Genomic DNA, 21,365 nt, shown 5'->3' on the forward strand with positions numbered 1-21,365 from the left:
CACAAAAAATTCCTTCCTGCCTTTTGCAGTTAGACGTCCCCCCACACTGCACCCTGGCAACCACTAGTCAGTTTTCTGTCCCTTTAGTTTTGCTTATTGGAAAATATCATTAAAATGGAATCATACAGTATGTGGCCTTTTGAAGTCTGGCTTCTTTCACTTAGCATAATGCATTTGATATCCACCCATGTTGTTGCATGCAATGCCAAATAGTATTCCATTTTATGAATGTACCAAAGTTTATCATTTCACCAGGTGAGGTACATTTGGGTTTGTTTCCAGCTTTAGCATTAGCATATAGGTTTCTGCGTGACTGTTAAGTTTTCATTTCACTGGAGTCAATACCAAGTGAAACTATTGGATCATTACTGTAGCCAGTAAGTCTATGCTTAACTATACATAAGAATTTGCCAAATTGCTTTCCAAAAAGACTATACCAACAATAAATAAGTTTTCTAATGGTTTCAAAAAGTGAGTTTAGATCTTATGTCACAAATTTCATAGAAAGACCCTAAGTAGATCCAGATATTTATCAGAGAAAATTATTTTCCTGTGCCCTATTTATAGAAAGCAGAAGTTAACACAGAAAGTTGACTTGATAAATATTGATAATGGATAAATACTGATAATGATAAATATCCATTCCTATCAAGTAGACAAAACAAATTTTAATAGACTTTAAAATGTCATGTTTGAAATCACACTCATAAGCTCTATAAGTCATTAACTCTGTGTGTGTGTGTGTGTGCACCACACACCTGCATCTGTTTTGCTAGAATGCAGGTTTAAACTGTCGATTTAGAATGGAAGATTCCAAGTAGTTAAATCTGCACAAATTCTAGTCATTTGGTACATAAATGAAAAAGACTTGATCTTTCCAAACTCACTTGTTCAACTGGCCCTCAGAAATAATTCTTAGTTCTTAATGAGACCACCTATTCATGAAACCCTTCACTTTCTCCCTTCTCCCTATCAATCTCCTAGTTTCACTCTCTTTTTCATCCAGTTTATATTTCACAGTCCATCCGTATAATCACTCCTTGAACTCAATTCGGTGTTTCCCATGTCTCTCTCTAATACGCTCCTGGCAGAAATCCAGCTAACCTTCTCCATGACTGCAACAGACCAGTGGAATACTGAAGAAAATCACATATCTAGGCAGAATGGTTATTGTCATAAATTCACAATTAACAACCTCAACCATAGCAATATTATTGTCAAACCCAAGTTCATGTGCCTGACACACAGTGAGGCCAAACAACCTAAAATGTTGGAATTTTGAGCAGAGAAAAGTTTACTGCAAGGCCCAAACAAGGAGAATGGGATGGCTCACGCTCAAAAGGTCCACCCAAACTCTCCAATGGTTTTCAGGAAAGAATTTTTATAGGCAAAATTGGGGGGAATGCTGCGGGGTGTGTGACCCTCCTCTGACTGGCTGGTGATGAGGTAACAGAGGGTGTTCCAGGAATCTCTACTATCAGCCTTGCAGTTCCAACCAGTCTGGGGTCTATGTGCTCAGGTTCATCCTGAAGTTACCACCCTCCACTTGGGTGGGGGCCTTAGTTCCTACAGAACTGAGATATGTATCAAATTGCTATGCACATCTCCCTAGGAAGAACCAGGACCCCGCCCCATTGCTGTACTATGGTTTTTTCTGCATTCTTTCACTCCGCCAATTAGCAACTGTTAGAATTTGTCCTTTGGAGCTCAGGGAAGGTCTAGCAGGCTGAAAGCCTTTTTCCTACAAATAAGAAACAGGGACACGGAAAGGCCTCTGTGCCCGGCAGGGTCCCACAGGGTCCTGCTCAGTTTCAATATTGCTCTAAAAGCTCCCTGTAGTTGCTGCTTTATACTTTTTCCTCATTCTTAAACATCTCACCTGTCCTCTCCATTTCCTCCCACCTCTTTAAAGCACTTTCATGAAGAAACAGGAAGCCATCAGATGAAAGCTTCCCATTCTTTCCACAATCAAATCTATAACAACCCCCCAAGCTAAACCAGTCATCTCCTTTTCTCCTACTTTAAAATGAGTAAGCATCTCTGATTACTATTAAAGGGCCACCAAAGTATGCTCTTTCTTTTTCACATAAAGATTTCCTTCCTTCCATAACTCTCTCCTATATCATCAATCTTTCCTCCGCTAGCCAAAATCATTCCTATTATCATATAAAAATGTACCATTATCTCCCATATTTATATGTTTTTAAAAGTATCCCATCATTCCCTACACAGCTATGCTCTACCTCCTCCCCTATTTCTCAGTTACCCTTTATAGCCACACTTCTCAAATAAGTATTAGCTCTCAAAGTCTCTAATTCCTAATCTTCCACTCACTATTCAACCTGCTCCAAACTGGTCCCCCTTCACAAATTCAGTGAAACTGCCCCTTAAACAGACAGCACACTTAAAGGGATAAATGAGGAGAGGGTAAATGGAGAGACTATTTACAAAGGTATGGGCAGGATTAAGAAGACTTCTCCCCACCTCCCATCCTCTCTCTCTCCACACATATATATACACACACACATATATATATACATATACACACATACACACACCAGGGATTAGCAATCAGGAAGCTATTAACTCCTCTAAACTCATAGAAGGTACAAGGGTACAAACTCTCACCTCTCTGAAGTCTTAGTTTATCAGAACCAGAAAAGACACCTGTACCCACAAGCTTGGATAGAGAAATACAGCCTTTGCTCAAACGTCAGACAGGTAGGTAGGAGGAAAGGGAATAAATACCCTAATTTCTTTTTCCTTCTGCAGTCCGATCTCCTGCCAATTGTACCTTTACTGGCTAAATGCAACCTCAAGTCAGAAGGCAAAGAAGACGGGGTGATGTAATCAAGAGAGGGCAGCCTTCTGAGGCACAAAGCAAGGAAAAGGGCAAAAATAAATCTGAAGGGACATTCCAAGAATAACCAACACAAGATCACCAATAATTTCCATTTTGGTAAATCAAATGGGCACTGATCCTCTCTTCTCTCTTGGTTTCCATGATATGACAAATCCTGGTTTCCCCCGTCCTTCTTCACCCGACAGCTATATCTGGAATTCTTCTAAGCTCAGGTCCACAATTGATCTCACTCTTTCCTCATGGCTGTCAATCCCATGTATAGAATGACAATTTTCAGCAGTGCCTCTCCTTAAACTCCAGCCTCCCATATCCCAACATTATCATTTAGATGTCTCTTGAAAATTTACAGATCTGAAACAATGATTCTCATTTTCTTTAAAAAAAAAAAAAAAGTTTCCCAGTCCTCCTCTATCTCAATAAATACTAAGCCAGAAATCTGAAATAATCATTGATTCCTTTAATTCCTTTTTCTTCTTCACATCTAATCCATGAGAAATCTTGAAAATTCTGTTATCTTAAATCTATCCACTTCTATCTCTACTTCCACCACCCTTCTAAGTTGCTCTTCCTGCTTTCCTTCTTGCTCTCTTCCCCTACAATCTAATTATCAGACAGTAGCCATAATGATCTTCTTAAAATCATATTTATATTGTCCTCTGTATAAAATCCTTCAATGGTAACCCATTACATTTAGAACAAAATCCAAATCCCCTACAGCAACCTACAAGGCACTCCATGACCTGGCCTCTTTATATCTAATATCACCTTAAAAAACGTTCTTCCTCAACTCACTAAGTGCTAGCTTACTTCAGTTCCTCAAAAATTCAAGCCCTTTCCTACTTTAGTCTTCCCACATGCACAAAATGCTCTCCTCCAGTTCTCCACATGGTGGCTGCTTCTAACACTTCATACCAATTTAAATGTCAACCTTAAGTGTGGTCTTAGAGTTGACATTTAAACCAACAAGATCAAAACTGGTTCCCCCATTACTCTCTCATAATAACATACTATTCATTATTTTCATCATATATTTTCAAATGGCAATTTTTCTATGTATTTATTTATCTTCTTATTGTGCATCTCTTTCCACTATGCCATAAGCTCCATAAAGGCAGAGATTATTAAATTAATTCCATTCAGACATCACTGAGGACACATGACATGCAAGAAACTGTGATAGGCAGCTATGGGAGTTTCAAAGAATAAGTCAAAGTGACAAGGATCCTGTTCCCAGTATGTACATAATCTACTTAGGGGGAAAGATGTATACTTAATGATAATGCAAAGCAGATAATATGTCATAAAATATTGGTACAAAGTGCTATGGAATCAAAAGAGAAAGAGACAAAATGTAGAGAAAGTGATGAATAAGAAAGCCCTTATATAAGAAGGTGGTTCTATTATGGCTTGGAAGGGTAACAAAAAAAAGCATTCAAAGCAGATCAAACAAACTTAACGAGAAGACAAAAAGCAAGAAAGTAAAGGGTTTATAAGGAGAGGAAGTTAAAAGACCAATGCAGCTAGAGCATGAGGAACTACAGAGTTCTACTGCAATGTTTGATAATGGTAGTTAGGAAATAGGAAAACAAAATTTTCAGTGAGTGTGATATAGAACTAAACTTCATCCACTATATACATAAAAATATGAAATATTTTCAAGTAAATGAAAATGTCCTTTCTAGGTCTGAATTCCAAATTATGGATCTTATGTAGACAACTACTTTTAAAGTAAAAGGTGCTCATTAAAAATGTTTCATCAATTTCATGTGGAATTTATCATGACTTTCAAGGTGGTTTTAAACTATCTGTCTAAACAACAATTTTTCAAAAATCCTACTTACTCTTTCCAAAACTGTAATCCAAAGGGAGTATGAAATGAGGTGGGGAAGAAGGGAGCATTCAAGATACTTAGTATTACACCCAGCCCAAGGTTCAAAGTAATTTAATTAAACATTTCCAAAAGGAAAAGCCAAGTATTTTAGCGGTATTCTCAAAAGTCAAGAGTCATATTTTTACTGGCATTAATTTGTTCACACTTTGTTATCCATAAGCTTTATAGAGCCTAGCTGGCTGTTGTTCATTATACTCATTCAGTAAGAAGGTATTGATTACTGAGCAGTATGACAGTATTACACACAAAAATCACAGGATTTTTAAAGTTAACAGAGAGAAAAAAAATCAAGATAATTTTAAAGAATAACAAAGTGGAAGAATGAGGCTTCACCATACCAGATATCTGAATTTATTATAAAGTGACAGTAAGTAAAGGCAGTGTAGTACTGGCTCAGGGAAAGGCAAACAGAGCATAAGAACAGGCGTACGTGCATGCAGAATATGACATGTTAACTCAAGATCTTCACTGTAGATCAGTGAGGGATGGATGCTACTCAGTAAATGATGTTGGTACTACTTCTTTTCTATATGAAAAAAATTGAATTATATTCATTGTATTAGTATAAGTTTTAGAATAATTTAAATATTTCAGCATCAAAAAAACCTTAAAAGATCATCTAATCCAATGCCTTCACTTTGTTAAAAAAGAAACAAAGACCCAGAGAAACTAAAACATTTAGCCAAATTATAGTGTGACAGCACAGAAAATAAACCCGTATCTAATGATTAATTCATTCAAGAATTTACATTCTCTCATTTAATATACACAAAACACTTCTCATCCACCCCAACTTCTTTATTTTACCCATAATATCAACAATGACACCAAATTAGAAGTGGAGGAAGCCACAAAAGATGTGGTGAAGGAAAAAGCCAATACTTCTTTTATTTTCTTCTATCTCCAAACCTTCTTTCAAGGAAATTGGACAAAAATACAGCCCTCTCCTCAAAGATTAATCTTGTCTAAGCCCAAACTAGTGACAAAGAGTTTCACGGTTTCAATATGCAGCGGATTCAGAAAGAAAGAAAAGAATTCTAAGAACTGCGATTCCTGTGTCAACACATCGTAAGTATATACGAATATCAAGTATTTAGTGCTGTTATTAGGTCCAACATTTTTCAGGCACAAGTTCCATCAACCTCCTATCTCACTCAGTTTGTTTCCAGATGATGTTAAACATTTACATTTAGAGATTTTTACAAAGACCAGTTAAACAAACACTGCTGAAGACTGTCTGAAAATAGGTGCTCCAATTCCAAGACTCAATTAAGGTATAAAGAGAAATGACATTTTCTCTAGGAAAGCACTCAATCTCAGGTTACTAGGGTTGTCCTCCATCTGTTAATTCAGATAAAACTTTCCTTCCGTAAATCACCACTCTGGGATACATGACAGGAGTGTTGATAGTGAAGAGAGAAAGGCAGGTAGAGAACCTATTTGCAAACTTAGAAATCCCAATTTAAACTCTGGCCACCAACTACCATAGAATGATGTTCTCTATAAAGAACATCAAAAAAATCTTTTAAGAATGCAAAACTGATTGTATTTGATTTAATTACCTTAGCACTGAGGGGTAAGAATATGAGTTCACCACTTGCTCTATGATTTGGGGCAAATTGCTTAACCTCTGTACTTCAGATTACTCAAATGGAAAATAAGGATAAAAGTAGTACCTACCCTCATAGGGGTTATCGTGATGATTAAATTAGTGCATGTGAAGCACTTAAGAGCAATGCCTGGAATAAGAGCATTAGGTGCTGCTAGTATTATTATTATTATTATTATTATTATTATTATTATTATTATTATTATTATTATTATTATTATTACCTGATACCCTTCCTAGACTATCAGTTCTCAAGTATGACTCAAATACAGAATAGTTTTCAAGCCAGATTATGCAATTTTAATGTTCCTGGATCAATGATTCAATACGCCAAAATCAAAAAGCAGCTCTACAAAACAGTCTGAAGTATTTCTTTTGAATCATTTACTTATCAGTCAAAGTTCTCACAAATATTAATCAACAGCAAATATTTACTTAACTCCAAGAAATCTGCATGCCTTATCACTATGATATGGAACTTCTGAAAAATCTTCTACTTGAAATGTTTTTTATTTTACTTTTAATTACAAATTACTCTGTGGTCTTACAATCAGATTAGTAAGTCTGAACCCTGAACTGAACCCTTTATTAAAGCATTTACTATCAACTGGTAAATTTGCCTTTGTAAAAGATTTTAACAAAAGAAAATAAGTGCGCAACACCTTTACTGGCAAATTAAATGGCAGTTAAAACCATTCTAACATACCACTTTATACCCACTAGAATGGCTAGAAGACAGAGAGACTAACAACCCAAGTGGTGGCAAAGACATGGAGCAACTGGATGTCATACACTGCTAGCAGAGAACCATTTAGCAATTACTTATAAAGTTAAACATACATCTACCCCTATGACCCAACAATTCCATAACAGGCAAAACCCTGAAATAATGCAAATGTCTATCAACAGGAGAATGGAAAAACAAAGTGCAGTATATTCATAAAATGGAATACTATGCCACCTAGGAAGTTACCTGTTGTTTACAAAAATGATTTGAATTTATTGTTCAATGAGGATGTCTTATTTTTATTTTCTTAAAATTCTGCCTCATTTTAAAACGCATTTTAAACCCCTAGTTGAAGATAATTTTTATTCTGAAATTTAACCTTATTTTTTGTTTAGTAACTTACTTGAACTTTCTTGCCACAATATAAACTTTTGAGAAATTTTTTTAATTGGTGCTTTTAAGAGGCAAATAAAACCCACGGTTTCATTAAGTGATACTCCTACAGAAACTCTAAAATGTATTTGAATATATTTATATATTTTTTCTTATGCATTCTTGATCCATCTGCATCCTGAGTAGAGTGCTCTCTCCAGAAATTACTCATATATAAAAATAAGACTGGCTTAAAATGCCTACTGTGATGGAAACAGTGCCTTAGGGAGATAAAAACTGGACTTGAGGTAAATTAAACAGTTAACAAACTGGTTTACAGAATTTAAAAAATGCATTAATGGCATTTTATTTAAGAGAGTGTACCACTGCTGTAATTTTCTATTGGTTATGGTTAACCTAATTTTTAAAAATGTACAAAACAAAATGAATTTCAAAAACATGTTAAGCAAAAGATATCAGATAAAAAGAGCACATACGGTATTATTCCATTTGTATGAAATTCAAAAACAGACAATCAGAAAGTTGTTGCAGGGAAGAAGGGAAAACTAAACTGAAAGGGACATTAAACAACTTTTTGCTGATCATTTATATAAATTAAGTCACAGCTCTGAATATTATCCATCCCTAGATTCCATGTAACAATTGGAGGTCACTCCAGAAAAAAAAAAGGTGGGGGGGACATTTAAAGGTTAATGATCATATTTAAAATATTGCACTAGTGATCAAATAAATTCAGATCTCAGAAACCAGGTACTATTTTCTCCCTATGAAATTAGTTACTATTTTAAAATGGCAAAGGTATATATCTCAATCTTGGGGGAAAGTATAGCTCAGCATTAGAGTACATGCTTAGCATGCACGAGGTCTGGGGTTCAGTCCCCAGTACCTCCATTTAAATAAAAAAATAAACCTAATTACCACTCCCCAAAAATCAATGCGTTTCAATCTCATGCATTACTAATGGAAATGTAACTTAATACAACCTTTCTGGAGAGCAACTGTGCAATGTATGCATACTTTGGATAATTCCATTTATAGGAATCTATCCTAAGAATATAGAAATGTGGGGGGGAGGGTATAGCTCAGTAGTACAGCATGTGCTTAGCATGCACAAGGTCCTGGGTTCAATCCCTAGTACCTCCATTAAATAAACAAACTTAATTAACTTCTCCCACCCCTCCCCAAAAAGGAATATAGAAATGTGGACAAAAATATGGATTTAGCAATATTGACTGAAGTTTTGTTTATAATAATTAGAAATTAATAATCTAAATGTGAACACTATGGAAACTGGTTACATAAATGATAATATATCCATTATTGGCATATTCCTCAGCTGTTTTAAACTGTTTCCAAATAATTGTAAAGATATTAAAATGTATGTTAATAAAAGCAGGTTTTAAAATTATGTATTTAGTAAAATATATATGCATGAGGAAAAATTAGAGACAATAAATGTTGATATCATTATAAAATAGTAACTAGGGGTCAACATCATAGAAACTAGGATTATATTTCACAAGTGTCTGGGCTTCATTGTGAGAACACAAGTAGATACCCCTAACTAATGACGCCTACTGGAGGGGAAAAAAAAAGACCAAAAGAATAAGAACATTCATTAAAGGAACACACCATTAGTATTCTTTCAGTTACGAACTGCCAACTTATCAAATGAAGTCAAAGTCCTTTGGGATATGCTAACAAATCTAAAATAAGAAAAAGTTACAGAATTCAGTACAATGCAAATATATACCAATCATGTTTAATTTGAGCTAGAGAAAATAATTAGATGATTTAGTGATTTTCCACAGGACTGAGCTCAGTTCTTTTACAAAGCAACAAAAGAAGGGAAAGGCACAGCAAGAGGTCAAGCCAGCAACCTGATTTCCCAGGAAATTAGTTCTTACTTGGCAAAGTACTGGCCTCATATTCTAAAGAAACAGAACTCTACAAATAGAGATGAGACACAAAATCCAAATACTCTGTAAAAGAGGTATACTTTTCCCTTTGCTTATTATAAGACCTCCAAAAGACAATCATTAATGTCTATTATGACATAGGAAAAAAGTCAAAAGCCCAGTTTAGGGTTAATTGTTCAATAAAGAATAAGTTACAAAATGCTAAGTAAATCTCACAAGTTGTTAAATAATTGTATTTTTACTTTATTAACTTTTAAATAAAAAGAAAAATACCATGCTATTTCAATCTTCAATTAGGATTATGTGGAAAAGAAAACTTTGATATTATTGATATTAATTCTGGATCTTAAATTTAGCAAGTTTAATAAAAATACTTATAATTTCTCTATAATGTTTTCAGTCATCATTATAGAACATTTTCTTGAATTTCCAATTTAAAAAATAAAGCCTTAGTTTGTGATCTTCCTTCAGAAAAAGGATATGTGTTAATAATCCAAAAAGTCTTCTTAAGATAAAAAGGTAATAAGGTAGGTGAGTTTAAAGAGGAAAAGGGGAGAGAAGAGGGGGAAGGAGAGATATGACACAATTTTTTTTTCCTTTAAGTCACATATTCAAAAAGCTGACCCTTATTTCCATTAAATGGTCCAGCACTGAAGCTTCTGTAAAACTATGGATACAAGCCTTCCCAGTAGGCAGAAAAATGGCAGCTGTACTTCATTTAATAGTCAAGTTTCAAGTAATGTAAAGATGAAATTAGACAACTGTATATTTATATCAGTGGGTTCATTTATAACCCTTTCTTGCAATTCGTAATTGCTTCCCTCAGCACCATGACCCCAACTGTGACACTAGACCCAAAAGCCAACAAATTGCCACTTCGAAGAATTAGTAACAAAGCAGAGAATTTCATTAAACTTGCCTAAGAAGCCAATAAACAAAAAGTAATGGTCTCGGGGAAAGGGTATAGTTCAGTGGTAGAGTGCATGCTTAGCATGCATGAGGCCCTAGGTTCAATTCTCCAGTACCACCATTAAAAAAATAAACAAATAAATAACCTAATTACCTCCCCCCAAAAATTTAATAAATAAATTAAAATTGAAAAAAAAAAATAAGTAATGGTCTCAATAAACGGTGCTGAGACAACTGGATAACCACATGTAAAGAATTAAGTTGGGCCCCTTAGCCGCACCATACACAAAAATTAACCCAAAATGGATAATAAAACTAACTGTTAAGTGCTAAAAGTATAAACTCTTAGAAGAAAACATAGGCATAAATAGTCATGACCATGGATTAGGCAATTATTTCATAGATACCATACCAAAAGTACAAACATACTGCTTTATCAAAATAAAAAAATTTTGTGCTTCAAAGGACACCATCAAGAGAGTGAAAATACAAGCCACATGTTGGGAGAAAATATTTGCAAATCATATCTCTGATAAAGGATATATATTCAGAATAAATAGATTTTTAAAAAACTCATAACTTAAAAAGACAACCCATTTTTTAAATGGGTAAGAGATTCAAATAGGTATTTCTCCAAAAATATACAGATGGTCAATAAACCCATGGAAAAATTCTCAACATCAACAGCCATCAGGAAAATGCAAAACAAAACCACAATGAATTATCACTTCTCATCCACAAGCATGACTTAATCAAAAAACAGATATTAACAAATGTTGGTGAGGATGTGGAGAAGTTAGAATGCTCATTCCCATTGCTGATGGGAATATAAAATGGTATCGCTGCTTTGGAAACTGAGTTACCAATGGCCCAGCAATTCCACTACTAGATATACACCCAAGAGAAATGAAAACACATATCTGTGCAAAAATGAAAAAGAATGTTCACAGCTTTATTTGAATAGCCAAAAACTGGAAACAACCCCATGTTAGCATTATAGATTTTAATAACTGTGATATATCATATATTGGAACAGTACTCAGCAATAAAAAGGAACAAATTACTGATACACAAAATAATATGGATGAACCTTAAGCTATTTAGACAGAATGAAAGACACGAGACTTCCCTCTCAAGAGTAAACATCATACAATTCTCTTTATATAGAATTCTAGAAAATGCAAACTATAATGACAGCAGTTTGTTACCAGTGGGAGTGGAAAAGGAGAGATGGATTACCAGGGGGCACAAGGAAATTTTTAGAGTGGTAAGTAACATTCCTTATCTTGATTGTGGTATACATAGAGATTTTTAAAACTCAGTCGAACTGTATACTTTAAATATGTGCAATTTCATTATGTATCAATTATACCTGAATAAAATTGTCCCCAAAAATGCATATGCTATGCTGTGGGAACAGAAGTATACTAGGGTTTCAGAATTGGCACATTTGGGTAAGAAAAGAGTAGAAAAAGTAAGGTGAGAGCTTTTAAGTATGATGAACCTTTCTAAAAGTCAAAATATTAACTGATCCCTACATGGTAATAACTGAATTTTCAGCATCCACTGATGGAACAAATAGTGAAAACAGCCAAAGCCACAATAAATTCAGTCTAAATAAAAAGATTAAAAAATTCATCTCAACATTTATTTGAAAATATATATTCTTCAAATATATAAGTATATGTGTATATATGTACAACAGTAATCAATTCTAAATATATATATAACTGTATAGGCATATATATATTTAGAACTTATTACCTTTGCCTACAGATAATACTTGATGAGCAAATGGATTTGAGAATGCTTTACTAATTGCAGAAAATATCCACCCCAAATCAAAAGAGCTGCAGGTAACAGATTAAGAACTGCTAATTGGGATATTCAATGCCAAGGAGATTCAACACTTAAATATTAAATAAAGTAGAGTCAAGTCTAGTGAAAAATTTATCTAAGAGGTTCCATAGCTGCACTACATAATCCAAAAGAATTCAGGGATTAGTTAAAACAACACTAATCTGAGTGTAAATAATTAAGAATTAACTGTGACTGAAAAGCAAAAAAACACAGCTGAACTAAAGATTCAAGTTTTTCCACAAACTGGACTAAACATAACACAACAGGGTCAAGAAGAATTCGAGATTGCTTTGAATGTCTAAATGAAGATTCGGTTTCATAGTTCACTAATACTCTTTCACAGTTCATGCAAAAAACACAGAAAAATCTTTTGCCTCCTATCTGATTTATTCACTTTACCTCCTATTTGCAATTCTGGATCCTTACAACAGTAGGTAACATTTACTAAGCATTTACTATGAGCTAAGTACTGTGCTAGACGCTGTATGCAAATTATCTCATATAATTCTCAAAGCAATTTACTTTACAGATGAGAAAACTGAAGCTAAATTAACTTGCCTAAGGAAGTAGAATTAGATCTGAACTCAGGCAATCGAAGTTCATTTAGGTGATGTCATAAACTCAGCCTCCAATCAAGGTCTTCCCACCATTCATTCAGTACATTTATGTATATCAGAAAATACCAAAAAAGATAAACTCTACTTGAAACAATTTACAGCTTTATGAAGAGATTAAATCTAACATCATAAGATAAGATTTTTAAAAATCTTCAACAATATGATAAAATACCAAACTGCATGGTTTCTAAAATTAAGCTAGAATATAAGAGAAAGATATCATTAAGAAATAAACAGCTTTTGGGACCTAATGAAACTAACAAGCTTCTGCACAGCAAAGGAAACCAGAAGTAAAACAAGAAGACAACCTACGGAATGGGAGAAAATTTTTGCAAATGAAACCGACGAAGGCTTGATCTCCAGAATATATAAGCAGCTAATATGACTCAATAAGAAAAAAATAAACCCAACCCAAAAATGGGCAGAAGACCTAAACAAGCAATTCTCCAAGGAAGACATACAAATGATCAAAAGGCACATGAAAAAATGCTCAATATCACTAATTATCAGAGAAATGCAAATCAAAACTACAATGAGGTATCACCTCACACCAGTCAGAATGGCCGTCATTCAAAAATCCACAAATGACAAATGCTGGAGAGGCTGTGGAGAAAGGGGAACCCTCCTACACTGCTGGTGGGAATGTAGTTTGGTGCAGCCACTATGGAAAACAGTGTGGAGATTCCTCAAAAGACTAGGAATAGACTTACCGTATGACCCAGGAATCCCACTCCTGGGCTTGTATCCAGAAGGAATCCTACTTCAGGATGACACCTACACCCCAATGTTCATAGCAGCACTATTTACAATAGCCAAAACATGGAAACAGCCTAAATGTCCATCAACAGGTGACTGCATAAAGAAGAAGTGGTATATTTATACAATGGAATACTACTCAGCCATAAAAACTGACAACATAATGCCATTTGCAGCAACATGGATGCTCCTGGAGAATGTCATTCTAAGTGAAGTAAGCCAGAAAAAGAAAGAAAAATACCTTATGAGATCACTCATATGTGGAATCTAAAAAGCAAAAACAAAAACAAACAAACAAAAACAAAGTGTAAATACAGGACAGAAATAGACTCATAGACAGAGAATACAGACTTGTGGTTGCCAGGGGGGTGGAGGGTGGGAAGCGATAGACTGGGATTTCAAAACTGTAGAACAGATAAACAAGATTATAAACTGTATAGCACGGGGAAATATACACAAAATGTTATGATAACTCACAGAGGAAAAAAATGTGACAATGAGTGTGTATATGTCCATGAATGACTGAAAAATTGTGCTGAGCACTGGAATTTGACACAACATTGTAAAATGATTATAAGTCAATAAAAAATGTTAAAAAAAAAAAAAGAAATAAACAGCTTTTGATGAACCACGTTAATGTTAACATTTTTAGAAATGATGACCAGTCACACAAATTAACATTTACAGTTCATTTTCTTGCCAATATTTTAAATACACTATTTAGTACCATAAATAGTGTAAGAGTAAGGAAGACTTGGCTATCATAGGAAATATCATCTTTTCATACTACCAATAATGAATAATTTTCAAAAATAAGAATTAATCTACTCTTTAAATAATTAACCATTCAAAAATTATGTTCATTGATGAAACTGAAAGTCCATTACGTCATGAATATTATGGAAATTATACAGCTGCTTTCATCAGAGACAATTTAAGAGATAATATAGCTTTTAACAGCTTTCTGCAGATGTAAAAAGATTTTTCTTTCACCTTTGCTCAAATCCTTAACTAAGAGAGGTACAGGACTTAACTTACGAAATAAAACCTAATTCTACTTGAATAGTGAAGAGGAATGTATTAACTGCAGGGGAAGACAAACAGATCCTTTCTAACTGGCATTTAGAACTAATTTTGAATCATTTAATCTATAATGTTCAATTGTTTTTTCTAGCAGTAGAGTTAACAGTTCCCACTGTTAATGAAAACTTATACATACCTGGAAGAGGATCAGGTAATATGCTAGAGATACACCTGTGCCCACATGATAAAATATTAGCCTCATGCTTTTATTCTCAACATCATTAAGGAGGATAGTATAAGCTTCACTTTATAGATGACAAAACTGAGGCTATGAGATGTTTAATAAACTGCCCAATTAGTCAAATAGTAAATGACAGAGCAAGGATTCAAAAACATGGTCATACAATTATAAAACTTGGATTTTTTCCATTCTATCATTCTTCCTCAGAACACAAATAATGCTTTTTTCAATTTCATAATATGGTAGTTACAAATATACTTCTGTTGTCATCAGGCTATTCTATGGTTCTATGAGATTCTAGGTTGAAAAAAAAAGTTTACCTTGATTAAATAATACTTGGAGCTAAAGTTCCTTACAACAAAGTTGGCTATATTAAAATAATTAAGTAAATAAACCCTCATAAATTATGCAAAGCAGCACCACATGAAAGGTACCTAACAAGTACTTGTACACAACTGACCAGGACAAAAGTACACTTTTACTTTTGTAAGATTGAAGGTAGCCAAAGTCAATCTTAAAAATAAAGATATGAATTTTGGTTTTTTCTGTGTTCTTGACTTCCCTGACTTTGCCTTTATTCAGGAGCCAAGCAGTGTTTTACTACTTTAAATCCCTCTTCTTCACTAACTAAATTGGAAAAAATCTGATAATCATCATTTTCCCAATTAACTATATACACCTTAACATAAACAAATTACCACAATTAAGATTTTGCTATCTAATCAGAGAACTCAAGACTCTGATCCTGAATGTAATGTATCAGCACGCAAGTAGGGAGAAAGAGTTTTGGTAGGGAGAGAAGGGAAATCACTGAACATTAATTATTGACTTGATTAATCCATTTAAAATGACTAGGAATCTCTTCCTACTGCCTAATTCCAGACTCCACTGGAAAGGACAAGTGGGAAGGGATTGGCCCAGTTGTAACTGCTGGGCACCTATTCCCAAGAGCTGGAGAAACAGAGACAAGTGTCCAGCATTCTAAACCCACATGATCCTTGCCCAGGCTTCCATTCTCTAGGACTAGAAATTCTCAGTCTATTTATTTGTATTCTAACATGCTTTCCTGAGTGGAAGACAAAAAAAAGAAGAATCATAGCAAGCCGAATGAAAAATACGTCCATGTGAGACTGCTGCAAATAGGATCATCCTCCTTTACATATGTCACTCCAGGAAAACTGCCAAGAATGGCTCACTCCTCTAGACATACTTCCTGTAGATGCTCCAGACTCCTTAAACACACGTCCATATTCTCCTCATTCTCCCTTAGTCTCAAACCTCCTTCTGCTCCAAGATTTCCAAGTGCATATTTTATATTTTCAAAAATATGCAGCAATACCATAATGACATCCTATTTATAAGGACCTATGTCTCAGATCTGAACATCCTAAAGCCTAATATAGAACTTCTATCTTTAATAATGAGATTTCCAATGTTATATGATTGAATATAAATTTTCTTTACAAATTTTCTTTTATTTGCAAAAAAAAGTATATTTCTTTGCAAATATAAGATTTTTTTATGTCAAGATAAAAAAAGATAGCAAAAATTTTTAATTTAAGGACTACAATATGTCCAAAAAATCATATATAAGTGTTCAGAAATGCAGAACTCAAGATACATTTCATACAAATAAAAATTTATTTATTTTTTGAAAGGAATGCATTTAATTGACATATCATAACACATAACAAATTGAGGCATCCATGTAAGGGGATAGGCCAAGGGACAAAAAGGAGTTCTTCACTCTGAATGTAGCAGACTTTATCGGAAATGGCCACCTGTGAATTTCAAAAAGTTGAAAATTCACACTAATTACACCAGTGTCCAGGCAAACATCTTGAGGAAGCTACCCTTAGTTTAGTGTACCCTTAGTTTAGTTTAGTGGAACCACAAGCAAGTAAGCACAACAAAGGAGAATGAAATGCCAAGTCCATATAAACATGTTAGTTGAACAATGTGAGCACAAAATTTGGAACAAAAAGAAAATATTTCAAAATATTATTATCCCTCTTAAAGAGATGACAAAATACCAATTAGAATAATCATTCACAGTCCAGAGAGCAAAAGAAAAAATCATAATTTATTAAACACAATAGATGTATTTTAGCAAATCCAAAATAAAATGTAACTTTCCAAGTGCTCTAATAAAAGATTTTTTTTAAGGTAATAAGTTTACCAAGAGACCTTTTCTGATAAAAGGAATTCTCCCAGCAAACTAAAAACCAGGCACAGGGGTTTCGTACTCTTACAGAACTAGATTTTCAGGCACCAATATTTCCATTAGGATTTACCATATGGGTAGTCAGAGGGCAAGAATCAGAGAAAGCAGATCAGAAGCTGTTTATAAAAGAAAATAACACTTTACAGAAATAGAAGATAAACTTAATTAACTAGTGTTAATTGAACTTCCACTTTTTAAATCATTTACCTGAATAACCCATGAAATGTGAAATTCAGCCTCACTAAAATGTAGTCAGGAGCAGTTTCTTTGGGATTTAAAAACCACCATTTATTCAACTACAGATTAACAAATCTCACTATAAAAAGGGTTGAGCAATCAGAGCTATTTGTAGATAAGATGATTAAATTATGGGTGAATAATAAGTCAAGTGAATAAAGTCCATTTATTAAAAAGCAAGTCAGTAATCAAACTGGTTAATGTTCACAATTATGAAGGAACTTTTATATTTTTCCCACACACGATTATAAAGATTTTACATTCCACTATCAGTTAGCAAAGAACTGAATGATCTACACAAATATGCCCACCAACAGTACAGTGACTTAGAGAACAACCACTTTGGTGGTAGGGATACTCCATTTAACTCAATATAAGGAATTCAAAAGCTTTCATCCTTGGAACTTTTTTCACAAAAAAATTAGTAAATTTGTTTTATGAAAGACTACTTATGCTTCTCAACTCAAACATGCAATGATTACATGTTTTGCAGTCTTCCAAACAAAAATTAAAATTTTAACATAATGATCTGAAATAAAACTAAGATTTATTTTTGAAAAAGAAAAAAATTATCTAAAATTTTTGATGCAAAGCTACTCCGTAAGTTTCTTCATAGTTTCATAAAACACTAGTGAAAAGGTTACATAAATCCTCTGGATTAATGGGGAGCTGTAAGAACTTTCAGTTTTCAGTCTTACTTTCTCTGTTTTTACATCCATAAAAACAGATACAAATCAACTATTTCTAAATATAAACCATCTAGTTTTTTAATAGAAGAAAAATCAAACCAAAAACAGCACAAAACATACACATATATTCTTAATAAAGCTTAAAATTATTGTAGATTAGTTAGGTCCCTCAAACAAGTTCAATTTACAACATATGCCACATTCAGTTCATCCTCAAGGGAGAAAACCATCACAACAAAAGCTCCTGCTTAATCAACTATTTTTGTAGTTAAGAATCTATCCCAGGTGCATTCTACAGTAGAGTGTTATCACTACTTCTTCTCCCTTTAAAAACCTAGAAATCTAAAATACACAAGTAAAGTATATCTGGTTCTCTTAAAAATGCTTCTACAGTACATATTTTGTATTAGGGCCATGAAAAGCCTTAAAATACCTTTACTCTCTACAAAGGAAACACCTTTTTGCTTTTCTCTTTTGAAACGTCTTACTTGGTTTTCGCTTATTCTCTATACATGAACTGTTCTCAAACCAGTCTGTTTCAGTGTTGGCTGTTTACTGTCAATATGTCTGTGTATACTTAGGTTTGTTACAGTGTTTGACAGTAGAGTGGTAAAAAAGAAAGGGTATATAAGAAAGCATGAGTGGAACAAAAGTGGACCACGCTGGAGAAACACCACTCTATTTTGTTTCTCTGCCTCAAATTCCCTTTGGTCCTCATGCCAAATAGTATCAATATCTAAAAAGAGGCCCAACACAATATGTGATAAGGCAAACACAGAAGAAACCAAATCAGAAACTGAAGAAATTTAATAGAATGTATCACCACCTGAGAAAGAATTACCACAAAAAGATAGATAGATAGGTAGATAGATAGGTAGGTAGATAGATAAAAAAAACCCAGTTCCTAGATGCCCCTACTGAAGGGTTGTTTTTGCTGCACTGTATGGCTCAACACAGTTTTTCAAATTCTTTTAACTGTAAGAAATATATTTTACATTGTGACCTAGTACATACAACATGTATGAGCAAGATTTCCAAAAACAGTATTTTTCCCTGCCATGTGCAATGCTAGTCTATTTCATTTTATTTTCAATGCTGGTGGTAAACTACTAAGTTGATTTTAAAAGTTACTAATAAATCATGATTCATAGTTTGAAAAACAGGCTTAAAATATGGTAGTCCTTACATTAGGATCTTTTTTGCAGTTTGCCTCTACCCATCTCTAACAGGGTATGCAGGTATTTTAAGAATTGCTACATTAAACTGTTTTCATTAAAGCAAGTGATTCTTAAAGTGTTGTCCCCTGACCAACATAAGCATAAGATAAATGCAAAATTCTCAGGCCCCCTCCGTAGACCTACAGAATCAGAAACTGTGGACGGGGCCAGCAGTCTGTATTTCACCTGGAGGCGGGATTATTTAATCACTTCTGGTGCAAGTTTGAGAACTGCATAAAAAAATTCAGGTCTTTCTTTATCCTCTACACATTTAACAATCCAGTGCTTTCTCTGTGCCAGACACTATTCTAAAAGTTCCACAAATATTAACTCATGTGAAAAAAACGACACTAAGAAGTAGAAACTATTGTTATCCCTATTATACAGATGAAACTTCTGCACAGAGATAGATTAAGTTGTCCAAGTTAGTTGGTGGAACGAGAATTCAAACTTACTTCTAATTTGGCGAGGGTAAGCTTATCCTCTTCATGTCTCTCCTCTTTCTGATCAAGTTCCCGGTCCTACTTCTTTAGTTAAGCTACTCCTACCCTTTCCCCACTGAAATTCCCCATCCTGTCAATGTTCTTTTTTTTTTTTTTTAACATTATTGCTGTCGTCCTAAAACAAATTTCTTTTCTAAAGCACTGTAATTCAAGTCACAACCTTGCTTTTAGGATCTTTTCTCTGGTCCTACACGGCATCTCAATATTAAGCGTCTTCTATTTCTGAAGTCCTTATAACCTGTTAATGGCCCCATGTTAATTTCTCACATCTGTCTGGCCAGCTTCCAAAAGACCACTACTCTCTTCCTGAGCAACTTTCTCGCTCCCTCCTACTCCGCCCTATCTCCTACTCCCTTCCTACAAGGAAACAACTACTCCCCGCCCACCCCCGTGTCATTTTGCTCCACTTCTCTCCAACAGAGAGAACTTCGACTCTGCAGCTAGACTCCTCACCCCAGACTCAAACACAGACTACCCCCTCGAGGATTTTTTTCCCTGGTCTCCCGAGGATCCTCAGACGCACGAGTTCCCAGTCCAGTCCTGGGTCTCCGATCCCAGACCAGCGGTGGGGGGAAGGGCGCTCCAATTCCACCCCAAGCTGTTCAAGGTCTCCACCAGTCGGACCCTCCGAAGACCCGCAGCCTCTTAACTCCCCAAGAGCCCTCCTCCCTCGAGACAGCCGCCTTTCTCAGGAGAGTCCTCAGCCCTCTCCCTGCCTTTCCTCGACGCCCTCGCTCGGACCCCGACCGCTCCCTGTCCCCCACACACTGGCCGCCCTCCGTCTCCCCTCTCCCTTGGACCCGGGCCACTCCCAGTCTCCCGGCACCGCAACCCCCCAACCAGCTTTCTCCGTTCGGGCCGCTCCCAGGCTTCCCGAGCTCCCCTTCTCCCTCGCATTCAAGCTGTCCTGGGCATTCCCAAGTCACCCCGCCTTCCGACCAGGTCGTAACCGGTCACCCTGGGTCACCCCCCTCTCTGGGACCCCAGCTGCTCCTGTCTCCCTGGGGACCTACCCCTCACACACCGGCTGCCGGTTAGTGCCCCAGACCCGAGCAGCTGGGCGTTCCAAGGGACCTCCCAGCCTGACCTGCTCGGATCTGGCCCCAGCCTACCCTACCACCGCGAACTCCGCGGCCAGGAGTCGGGCGGTTCTCCCACCAGCCCAGTCAGCGCGAACTCGCCGCCGCCGCCGCCCCCGCCCTGGCTCCCGCCCCAGCCTCGGCCCGACCCGTCCGCAGTCCAGGCCCCCCTCCGCTGGCCTTCGCCTCTCCGAGCACCGAACTGGAGTTTCCGCACTGTGACTGACCCCAGACCTCAGGCCCACGTTACTCGAACTCACCTGCCGCTGCCCCCGACCAACTCCAGCGCCACTGTCTCTACCTCGGCCGCCAGTAGCCACCAAGCGCCACCACCTCCCCCATGACAACAGGCCCACCCTATTTCACATTTCCTACCTCTCCACTGGATAGTGAGGCGGCAACCCTCTGCTCTGATTGGCTTATTTTAGCCGTCCGTCATAGCTTCCTTACCGCCCCTTTTCCTGGACCCGGTATTAACCCCCTCCCGGACTTGGAGCGTCCTAGACGAAGCTTTAGTTGTAATTGGTTGATAGTTGGGAAGTTCGAAGTTCTGATAGGCTGCGGAAAGTGTCTGTTAAGTCAACTGGCAAGGGATGTGACGGCCATGG

At 35.9% G+C, this 21,365-nt stretch overlaps 1 protein-coding gene across 3 annotated transcripts in view; it reads right to left on the reverse strand.

Moving 5' to 3' along the window:
* NUMB (NUMB endocytic adaptor protein) overlaps positions 1-21,152 on the reverse strand; it is a 157,378-nt gene extending 136,226 nt beyond the window's left edge. Inside the window, exon 1 of one of the 3 annotated variants that reach the window (XM_064486097.1) lies at positions 21,133-21,152. The gene's annotated coding sequence lies outside the window, so the exon portion shown is untranslated. Of the gene's footprint in view, positions 1-19,630; positions 20,800-21,017 lie in introns of those variants that run through there. The other 2 variants (XM_031454007.2, XM_031454008.2) reach the window with 2 other exon arrangements.
* Positions 21,153-21,365: the final 213 nt, after the last annotated feature.

The sequence above is a fragment of the Camelus dromedarius genome, chromosome 5 (genome assembly GCF_036321535.1).
Source record: "Camelus dromedarius isolate mCamDro1 chromosome 5, mCamDro1.pat, whole genome shotgun sequence".
In the NCBI taxonomy this organism is placed as follows: Eukaryota; Metazoa; Chordata; class Mammalia; order Artiodactyla; family Camelidae; genus Camelus; species Camelus dromedarius.